Genomic DNA, 11,275 nt, shown 5'->3' on the forward strand with positions numbered 1-11,275 from the left:
AAATGGTGAAATGCCCAGGACCAAGGACAGAGCCAGAAGGTACATATTAAGGCTTCTTTCTTCCCTCTCCTCCATCCCCACCCCAGCCTCCAGTCCAGTCCATCACCAATTGGTTTTCCAGTCAACCACTTTTCACCATCTCCAATGTCACCACCCTAGTCCAAGACCCTGTCATCTCTTGTCTTATAGCAACGGCCTCCTTGCTAGTTTCCCAGTTCCATATTTACTTCCCTCCAATTCATTCTCCATACAGCAACCAGAGTGATCTTTAAAAAGCAGAAATCAGTTCATACCACTTCCTTGCTTAAAAATCCTCCAATAACTCCCCATTGCTCTTAGAATAAAATTCACATTCCTTACCAAGACCTAAAGGTCATATGTGATCTGAGCTCTGCTGGCCTTTCTATCTCATCTCATACCACTCTGACTCCTTCACCAAGCTTCAGCAACGTTAGCCATCTTTCTGTTTTGCACACATAGTTCATTCCCTCTTCATGGCCTTAACTCTTTCTGAAATACTCTTTCCCCAGGCTTTTGTAAGGCTGTCTTCTACATCGCTTAGCTCAAATGTTACTTTCTCAGAGAGGCCTTTCTGACTACAAGTAGCTGCTTCTTGCCTACCATAGCCTTGCCACTACCCACCTACTACCCTGTTTCATTATCTTCAGAGCATTTATCAGTAGTTGAATCTTTCTTATTTATCTGTTATTGCCCAGTTTCCCTTACTAGGATGTGAACTTGATAAAAATAGGAATCTTGTCTGCCTCGTTCAGTGCCTAACATTTAGTAGGTACTCAATTTGTTTATTTCTTTAATGAACAAATACTAGTGAGAATTATGGATTCAGGAGAAATCAAATATATTTGCTATGTCTTCATTTGCATTAATAAAAATGATTCTTGGTTCCATTCTTACACCATTATTATTATCATCAACTTTGTTATCAATATTTTATGATGCCATCAAAGAATCAAATTGAATTACCAGCACTGAGTTAGGTCAGACAATAATTGGTAGTAAAAATGCATTATGTGGGATAACACAGACATGCTGCTTAAAATCCATGCACTGTGAGAGACCTCTATGATGTCAGTGCAGAATTAATATCTCGTGTAGCTCTGTGGTTAAAGGATTAGATTGTTTTCATATCAAAAGAGCCATTTAGGAGGACTGTTGCTCAATCAAGTCAAGTTCATGCAAATGTCTCTACCTCCTGCATTTACTTTTTCCAGTGTAACATTAGGGGCGAGGATCAGTCTGATTTCAGAATCTGAATTTTATTGACTTAAAGTCCCACTACAGTGCCAATGTAAGACTCTATTTACGATAGGAAATCATGCTGTTGACCTAGTGGCCAACACATAAAGTGGGCTGTAAAAGGAACTGGAATGGCCAATCAAGAGGCTGGCAGCTTAACAACCCCAACACCATTGAGCTGACCTTTCTAAGGCTGGCACTGGCTCCCAGGCTGCTGTGGTCCAGCCACATGTGAGGAAGATAGGATCATTCTTTTTACTTTGACAGCAGGCCCTTCTTCTGTGTGTTGCCCTGTTTTCACCCTAAAGCCCTAGAATAAAATCTCTGGATTTGAATATGTAAATTAAAAATGCATTAAGGCAGCAATCCCTGGTGCAGCCACACATCTGTGGAGAGAGAACCATGAGAAATAAGAAAGAGGTGGGCAGGAACAGGAAACAGGAGAGAAGGGAAAACTGAATCTGTTACCTATCCCTCTCTTCTTCCTTTTCAAAGGGATTCAAGGGAAAGGCAGAGAAAATGTAGTAGAGGGAAAGCATGTTTCTCTGCTACTGTTAGTCTAGCCTCCTTTAACAGCTAAGAATCCCACCATCAGCAATGTGGTCCTGCTGTGAGCTGAAAGCTGCAGGCGGCCTGTAATCTAGAGTATTCATGCTAACAAAACAGGACAAAATAAGGGTCTTCCGACTGCACAGAGCTGTCCCTGGTCCCTGACATGGAGTCTCTCTTATAAAAGGGTACTTTTATAGTCCTGGTCTAGAATGTCCCATAGACTCTTTTCTCTGCCTTTTTAAATAACAGCTTTACTGTGATATAATTCACATACCATTCACCTTTAAAATTCACCTTTTTAAAGCATACAATTCAATGGTTTTTGTATATTCACTGAATTGTACAACCATCAACACAATCAATTTTAGAACATTTTCATTACCCCAAAAGAAACCCCTTAGTCTTTGGTTATATTCCTCAGTCCCCAACACACTCAGTCCCTGGAAACCAATAATCTACTTTCTGTCACTATAACTTTGGCTATTCTGGACATTACATATACATGGATTATAAAACATAGGGTCTTTTGTGACTGGCTTCTTTCACTTAGCATAACGTTTTCAAAGTTCATCCATGATGTGCCATGTATTCATTTTTATTGCCAAATAATATTCCATTGATATACCACATTTGGTTTATCTATTCATTAGTTGTTAGACATGTGAATTGTTCCCAGTTTGAGGTTATTATGACTAATGCTACTATGAGCTCTTATATACAAGTTTTGTGTGGACATATATTTTCATTTCTCTTGGGTATATACCCTGGAGTAGAATTTCTGGATCCCCTAGTTTCTTTTTAATTATTATGTTATCCATAAATTTCTCAAGTTCCAGTTACTTCTAAGTTCTAGATAAGGAAGCAGATGATCTGAATCATTCATGCACATTAACATGCACCGGGCTTCTATCAAACGGCAGGAAAGTAGTAGTGAACAAACTGGATTCAGCTCCTCCCTCATCACCAGAGAAGAGGTGTGGAATTAAAATTCTTTCTCGATTTCTCATCAACAGAGAAGAGGTGTGAATTAAAAGCGGTTTCATCATTTCATCAGGCCTGAAACCCTCCCTTCCCTTGCCAAGTCTGTGAGTTCAGTGTAAAGGAGAGCAGTAGGTCTTTCCCACATTTTGCCTGAGTTGGGGATTCTATGTATTCCAAATTTAGTCAGGAGGGGTCAGGATGGGATTCACAGAGGAGGTGACATTGAGCTGGGCATAAAGAATGACCTAGAAATCACCAGTCAGAGAAGGGGAAGTAGTGAACTTACAAGTTGCACTTCATTTAATGAGACCTTTAAAATGAACCTCTCTAGAGCATGGCTTAGTATCACACAGAAAGGTCGGACTTCCTCCCAAAGCCCAGGCTGAGCCCCACCCACTCCAACAAGCCCGTCCCAAGGGATGCTCTGCTCACCCTGGGGAACCAGACAGTCTCTGAATTCACTTAATGAAGAGCTAGGCCAACTGGGTTTTTAATTCATATTTTAGGCAAGGTGGTCACACTTCCTTGATAGGAGAACTCTTCTCTCCAGACCAGTAGGAGGGTTCAAGTTTTTTATCTTTACGACAGAGAGCAAAAAATTCATTTGAATTAGTTTAAATCTCATTTTCCACATTTCCATAGTGGTAACCTTTATCTGCTTCGCTATAAGTCTGACAAATCTGTGTTAAAATTTGATTTTTAAAAATGCCCCCCCAAATATAACCACTCATTCATTCATGAGCTCATTCATTCATTTGTTCACGAATCATTTCTAAACTTCCACTACAAATCAGGCTCTGTGCCGAGTTTTGGTGATTCAAAGATGAATAAGGCATAGGTCTCTGGCCCTTGAGGTGATATCTGACAAACATGTAGATATATCAGAGAGAGTCTTTGCAGCACATATTTAATTTCTATGATCATAGCATCCAGATTCTCAACACTAGCAGTGGGGTATTCCTGGAAGAGCACAAACTCCCCTTAACCCCATTCTGTTGCATCCAGCACAGGACTAGGCAGAGAGCAAGGGCTCGATAAAAGCACTCTGGAGACTGTTCAAACACAGCCACTGCCCCATTAATGCGGCCTCACTTTGCCTACTGGAAGCTTTCAATTCTCACTTTTTGGCAGGTTGAGTTTAGCATGAAGCAATAGCCCTGCTACTAAATGACAGCCTTGCAAAATCCGAGGGTCGGTGACCTTTGTATTCATTTAAACAACTCAACCTTTCTCAACTAGAACAGTCATCCACCTCCACTTGTGAACGTGAATTTAGCTGCCACATTTGCATGCATAATGTACTGAAAAGCCTTCTTTATAATGTTTACTTCTATGTTTCTTCCAAATGAAATCACTGAAGGGCAAATTTGATTTTCAAATCAGTTTTAAAACATCTGCCTCCTAAAAAAGAGTAAGAGTAAAGAGATAAGGCTTTTAGATTACAGGCACGGACTAATTAGTTTAGCTGGTACCACTGTGTCCATGCTAAAAATACAAATGTTAAGACATTTTTAATGCACACTCAACCTCTAATGATGTTAATATTCATTAGGAAAAGGCTTCCAGTCACAAGGTATGTACTTAGTGATTTTAGAAGGAAAAGGCTAACTTCCTGACCCTTTTTTCAACAAACTCAACTAAACATGTGCTTCAGCACCTCTACTTGTTGTTCTACATGACTATATTTCTTTCAAAAATAATTTAACTATATATAACAGTTTAAAATAATTTAACTATATATAACAGCATGCATCTCCAGGAAGCTCAAGGTATTGAGTGTATTTCAGACTTTTTAAAAAAATACTTCCCAACAAGAACATCTGCAAGCCTTTCACTAGAGGTGGTGCTCCTTGAAGCTGTTTGGGCCCAAGTACGTGACAGTTAAGACAGTTTCCGGGACCTAAGGAGATGGAGAGAAGCTGCTATAGTGGTTGGTTCTACCTTGTAATTAAGAGTTAAAAACTCACACACACATATATATTTTATATGTATAGTATACATGTATGTTGGTATCTATATATCTGTCCAGCCAACACACTATCCTAGGACCATAGAACCATGACACATAAAATGTTAGAAGGAGCTTTTGAGGTAAATCCATTGTATTTTGTATTTTACATAACTATTACACACTTTTATTGATAACAGTAGATTGTACTATTTCAACACAAACAGCCCTTGAAGCTAGCTCTAAGCCTCATGTTAGGAATGCTATTTTATAGATGTGGAGACAGAAGTACAGGGAGAGTAAAGGACTTGTGCAAGAACGCTCGGCCAGTCAGTGACAGACCCACAGATGAGAGCCAAGCTTCCTGATTTCTAGTCCAGGGATTTTTATCTTGCCTGTTTTACTTCACTCATGTGCAGTTAATGCTGCCATACTGCACACTTTTCTTTCTGGTGGTGAGATACTGGTAAACATTTCAGGAACATAATCACTAGTATAAAGGCTGAGATTAAAATCATTTTAATTTAACACAAACAATTCCAACATGGATTTTCACTTCCATTCATGTACACATTATTTCATCCACTAGCCTTTACTTTCCTTGGGGACAGGGGTCTATACCCTCCACTAGCCAAGTTCATGGGACATGCGAAGTACTGGAATGCACGGTAAGCTGTTAACCCACAGGGAGCCTGCACGTGACACTCTTGGAAGTTCCCTGGGGCAGCCGAAGTGCAAGCATCAGCCCATTCCCATGGGCTCTTGAATTCTGTGGTCAGATGGGTTTTTGCCTAGCATAGTATTGACCGCATTGTAGGTACTTCATAAAAATGGGTTGAAAAAATGGATAAACTGTCTGCATGGGCTTCCTGTGGGTATAAAGGGAGTCCTGAAAGAAGGTTAGGCAGGCAAGGAAGGTTAGAGCAGGGCTAAGGCTAAGCCAGGGGCTGGCCATGTTGCCCAGCCCTGATCTTTCAGAACAAACCTTCGGGACTGATGTCCAGATGCATCTGCAAAGAGATAGATGATTCTGAAAGCTGAGCCTGGTGAAGAAGACTCAGGTTTCACTGTGAACTTCATTTGGCTCCCAGCACCACTGGCTGAAGTTTAACAACTGCGGTCATGATTCACATTTCAAAGCTTAACATGGAGAGGTCAGTGACAAAGATGAGCCTGACATGCTCATCTTAGCAGCAAATGGCCCCAGACCAAAGGCATGCACCAGATGGACAAGGTCACAGGAGATCAACTAGAAATGAGGTAAAGGAATAACACGGTAACAAAGATGTCAGAACTGACACTTCCTGTTTTTATGTAAGTGTCTGTTTTATCCAAAGGTTCTCATATGTGAGCGTTCATTTAACCCTTATATCTTACTATTTGGTGCCATGGGTTTCTCTGGCATTCCCCTTCTCAGAATGCTTTCAGATGCGTAAAACAAAATGCACAATGAAACAATGATACTGAAATACAGTGCTACCCACAGACCCCTTGGGCAAAAGGACACAAAAGACCCCTGGCCTGAGGTAAAAAGGACAGGCCTCATTGTGTGGCCTAACTGTGCTGCACAGAACTAGACTTCAGAGCCAGGAAACTGAGACTCCGGATCTCTTTATAGCCAGAATCCTCATTTCTCAAGAAAACGTAAGTTAAATGTTCTCATTAGAAGGAGTGCCTCATTTAAGAAATAATAATGATGACAACTTTTACATTGCTTTCCCACACCCTTTTCCCCATAGCATCTCTGTAATGTGCTTTTCCTCCTCAGCTCCCCTTTCTAAACAAAACGAAGACTAGGAATTGGCAACCCAAGTATAAACCTTAGGTTTTCTCTTTGAAAATACAATCCTGGGTTTTCTATAGCTTTCTTCCCACCTTACTTTACTTTTCATTTGTAGTAAAATTAACAAATCATTTGATGTAAACATTTCGAAAGTAGAACACTGGTCTGTGACCCCCAAATCTGAAATACGAATACCCAACATCCTGACAAATGCTAAACAATAACACCAAAATGGGATGAAGAGCAAACCACTTCTGCTCTGAAGGAAAGACCTTCGTTTCAACCACAACTGTCTGCCAACACACAATGTTCTTTCTGTCTGTGGTATGTGTGGGCCACCAAGTAAAATTCCTAAGTAAAATAATCCCAACAACTAGAAAATTTAATTTAATTAAATCAATCTAAATAAACCCCAAAAGACAACATGCTGGGCTAGAAATCAAATCCCAGAAAACAACTAAAAAATGTGGGCACCAGTGATTCTAAGACTCTAGAGATATTGGTAGAAAATGAGTTGTTCTACTGGTATTTGATTAAAAGTCTACTTCCACCTGGGTCAGTGCATTTCATGTACAGAGTTGATTCAGCTCCAGTTCCACAAGCAGAGTAGCTGTTTCATGCAAATGCTGTGGGAGAAAGAAAACAATAGCTCCGAAACCTCAGAGCCATTGAAATGGTGTATGTGGGCAACAAAGGGCTATGGCTGTGCTGAATGGATGAGAAGCACTTTCTCTGAGCAACACTGTAAATGCTGGAGTCCATAGGAAGCCTGCTTTTTGCCCAAGCACACACTTCTCTCACACCTCACAGTTCAGCAAACTAATTTTATAGAGATGTGACTTGCTTGCTGGTTCTAATAAACTGTCTTCATAAACTGTACACTACTGTGATTTGGATGAATTTTTAAGCAGACACAGGAAGCAAATAATCATCTGACTCCAATTTGTTTTTTAGGTGACACTTGGAAAGAGTCAGCTGATAGGAGAGTCTTTTTTGATGTGTATGTTGTTTTCGAACTAGACTATAGGCAAGTGGTCTGTCTTCACTTTTCTTCATAACCCCATACACAGCTCTGCACACAGAGAGGATCAATCTATCATTCTGATGAACAAATCCAACCTTTTGTGCCAAAAAGGCACAATCATCTTTTAAATGTGAGGTGATCTCAAGCAACTTCTGCATCTTAGTTGACACTGTTCACTTGATAACCTAGTTTTAGAAAGTCAGACACATCAAAGTGCCAGGCAAGAAATCTGCAGGAAGGCCAGTCTGTGACAGATAAATGGCAGTACCCAGTGATCAAGGAAGTACCAGAGCTCCCATCAGCATGATTCATATGACTTCCCTGATATCACAAAATCAACAGCTGCTGGTCTTGCTCAAGCTATCTGAAAGGGTAAGTGGTTACCAAGAGGCCTACAGAAATGAATGAATAGATAATGCAAGCCATATCTCAGAAAGAGGGAAGACAGTCTGATGAAAAAGAAATCTTAATTTATTATAAGAAAACACTGAATTTTATGGTGTTCTGAGCATCAAAGGAAAGTCAAGAGATGACTTTAAATGGAGTTGGGGAGAATTAAAGTATAAAGCTTGTGTCTGTTTCTTTTCTAAAAGTATTTCCCAATGATTAAAAAAAAATCAGAGCAAGAACCCCATCCAATCTTGACAGTGTGTGGGACTCAGGGGAGAAGAGCACACAGATAATGGCCTTCTTCCTCTCTCAGGGGAGGGTACCAAGTTATCTAGGGTGAGTTCACTTTATACTTAAGATAAAATCTCTTATAGGAAATTTAAAACAATAACTTGAGTCTGGCATTTTTATCATCCAGGCTATTGGGCTAAACTTCAAGCTACTAATCCCTTGTGGGAAAGCACAGCCAGGAGACAGCTAAAATGTGCTTAAGAAAGTATATAGTCATTTTATTATAGATGGCTACTTCAGAATCATTTTATTTGACTTTGACTTTTTAAAGGCAAGATTAGCCATTAAAAATTTGGACACACTTGGAAAACAACTTGTCAATCTATCTTGTGAAAAAAGATGCCTCTGAAAATTTATCATCTTGGTAAAAAAACGCCCACACTTTGTCTATCACTAAAAGCCAAGCAGAAATCTCCTGTTATTATGGATAAGTGGAAAATTATTGCTTATTATATGGTATTACACAGTTTACAGAAACTGCAAGTGCTCATTACAAAATGAACATCACACTTATCATCAGCGAGGGCAGCCAGAGCACTGGCACAGGCCTGCAACAAAACAAGCTCAATTTGCTTAAGGCTCCCTATGGCTGGGGTTATTGTTTCCAAAACAAAAGCAACAAAGAAGTAGATTGGCTGAGTGAATAGGCTGCAATCCTGCCATCTCAGGGAAGATCTGTGTTCAAAGGCACACTTGAACTTCCCTCCAGCAGGCTGAAGGGAGAAAGAGTGATCTTATCTTCCAAGGCCAAGTCCACTCCCTTCTACATAGTATACCTGCTTTCAGATTCAGCATGCTGCTAGCTCCCCTAGAGGTTATCCCTAAGAATTTACTGAGAGAAGATTTGGTCTACCTCGGTGTGCCAGACGCCATAAATGCCTCTATTTACATATGAAACAAGGCCTCTCAGTCCCTGAGCTGATGGGAAAACTTAGCTAAAGAGCCTTCCACAGGGCCTGACTTAGAGCAGTGGCTCAAAACATGTCTGCTAACTTAATGGATGGATAAATAATAAATTTTTGAGTTAATATGGGCCCATGCCCCACAAATTAGGGGTTTTAGCAGAGCAATGATTCAGTATTAGTTGAATAGTAATCTTAGTTAAGGAAGTGACAAAAGGAGAAAATAACGCCTGAGAATATCAGTTATTCCATCCTAAATATGACTTAGAAGGCTGTGTCCTGGGTTCCCATCTCATCTTCCCAGAAATTTATAACATTAATTACTATTAATGTAAGAATGCAATATTAATGCAACGTGAAAGTGTAAATTTGAAAATTAGACTAGAAATTCAAAAATTAATGCATTTGTAATTGTAGATCACAGTACATGCCAAATCTTACTAAAAACTTAATTAATACTTAATGTTATTGTTGTTCTGTACTCATAGGGCAATATAACTACATCTCTGTGCATCCGAGGCTTTTATTAATGTACCTGAAGCACCTGCAAATAGGCAGAAGCTGTAATATGAGGTGTTCTCAATGGTGTTGTGAGAATATGAACTTCAGAATCACATCATCTTGTTTGTTTAAACCTGTGATCTCAATATTAGATTAGTATAGGTTCCAAGTATTCTAATTAGGAGAAATGAATTGAGGGGATTCAGAAACATGAAACAAATAAATTTCCATGAGCCCCTCCTTCCTGCACCCCCATATACTCTAGAGAAAAGACTATATATTTCAAAGCTCCAGCAGTCATAATTTCTATTAAGCTTATATATCCACTGCCAAATGCTACAGAGAATTCAGAAGTTCCCTAGAGAACTGAAAAGAAAAAGAACAATATAAACAAAAGTTACCTTCATCTAATAGCAGTAGTACCAACATGTGCTTCCCTCCTTTGCCTGAGCATCACTCCTGCTTAAGAAACTTAACACTTAAAGGTTCAGAGAGGAAATAAGGAGCATGGGATATTATCCAGTCTTTGTCACCTGAGGAAAAGCAAGAGCTCTCTGTGACAAGTTTAATGTACAACTCTCCTGGAGTTAAAAGGACAAACAAGATGAATACTCATCACTCCTTCTAGGTCGACTGCTAAGCCACATTTCTTAGAATATAGACATTCTTTTGCTCAGTTGAGGTTTATTTTGTGGGCTCCATATTGTATAAATTTGGATAAAGAGGTGAAAAGTATATGAGCTGAAAACACTAACTCCTTCCAAAGCAGCTGGTTAATGTGTGTAATTCCAGATGATCACTGCTCTGAAAGTACACTTTAAAACTTTGGAAGAAATATTTATTACTGATACTCAGTACATAATTTACAACACCATGGTGAAATTCACTTACATTTCATTTCAAGGGATCGTGAAAAGAAAATGTCAACTGTGGGGATAATATGCTTTATGGATCTTGGCTTAAAACAGAGGGAAAAAACACATATGCAAGTCTCTTTTGATAGAAGGAAATAGTCTAATAAATGGCCTAATGATCAGAGTAATGAATTTTTTTTTTAAGTAGGCAATAGGAAGGAAAAGGGATGAAAAAGAGAGGCTAATATACTCTACGATCTGCATAATGAAGCCCTAGGCAATCTGGATTTGACCACTGGTATACAGACTATATTTTTAAAACCAATTTTTAAAGTATGAATTATGATACAGATAATAGGGTGGACAACTTAACATTTTCTGGAGCAAGTAGTAGTGATAGCAATGTAGGAAACCACACGAAAATATAAGTGGATTTCATTGTAATCTATAGTCTTCAGCATACCTTCTGGAAGGTGAGTCTATCTCTGATTTGTTCCATGATGTGATTTTTAATATTGAAGTTCATAGGTTTCTTTGGTTGAGAAATCACCAGTTTCTCCAGCTACAATGTAGGTCAGTAGTAGGCAACTAGGCTCAAAATGTATCCTTTCAGAAAAATTTCCCTAACTCTATGCCATATTCTGATCATGTCTATGTTCTTACAGCTCTTATATACGTTCCTTTCTCTTTCTCTCTCTCTCTCTCTTCCTTTCTTTCTTTCTTTCTCTCTCTCTTTCTTTTCTTTCCTTCCTTCCTTCCTTCCTTCCTTCCTTCCTTCCTTCCTTCCTTCCT

General features: G+C 39.2%; 1 protein-coding gene across 4 annotated transcripts in view; it reads right to left on the bottom strand.

Moving 5' to 3' along the window:
• Positions 1–11,275, bottom strand: part of BTBD9 (BTB domain containing 9) — a 366,504-nt gene that overhangs the window by 50,167 nt on the left and 305,062 nt on the right. The window lies entirely within an intron of this gene.

Source organism: Pteropus vampyrus, unplaced genomic scaffold (assembly GCF_000151845.1).
Source record: "Pteropus vampyrus isolate Shadow unplaced genomic scaffold, Pvam_2.0 Scaffold18, whole genome shotgun sequence".
Classification (NCBI taxonomy): domain Eukaryota; kingdom Metazoa; phylum Chordata; class Mammalia; order Chiroptera; family Pteropodidae; genus Pteropus; species Pteropus vampyrus.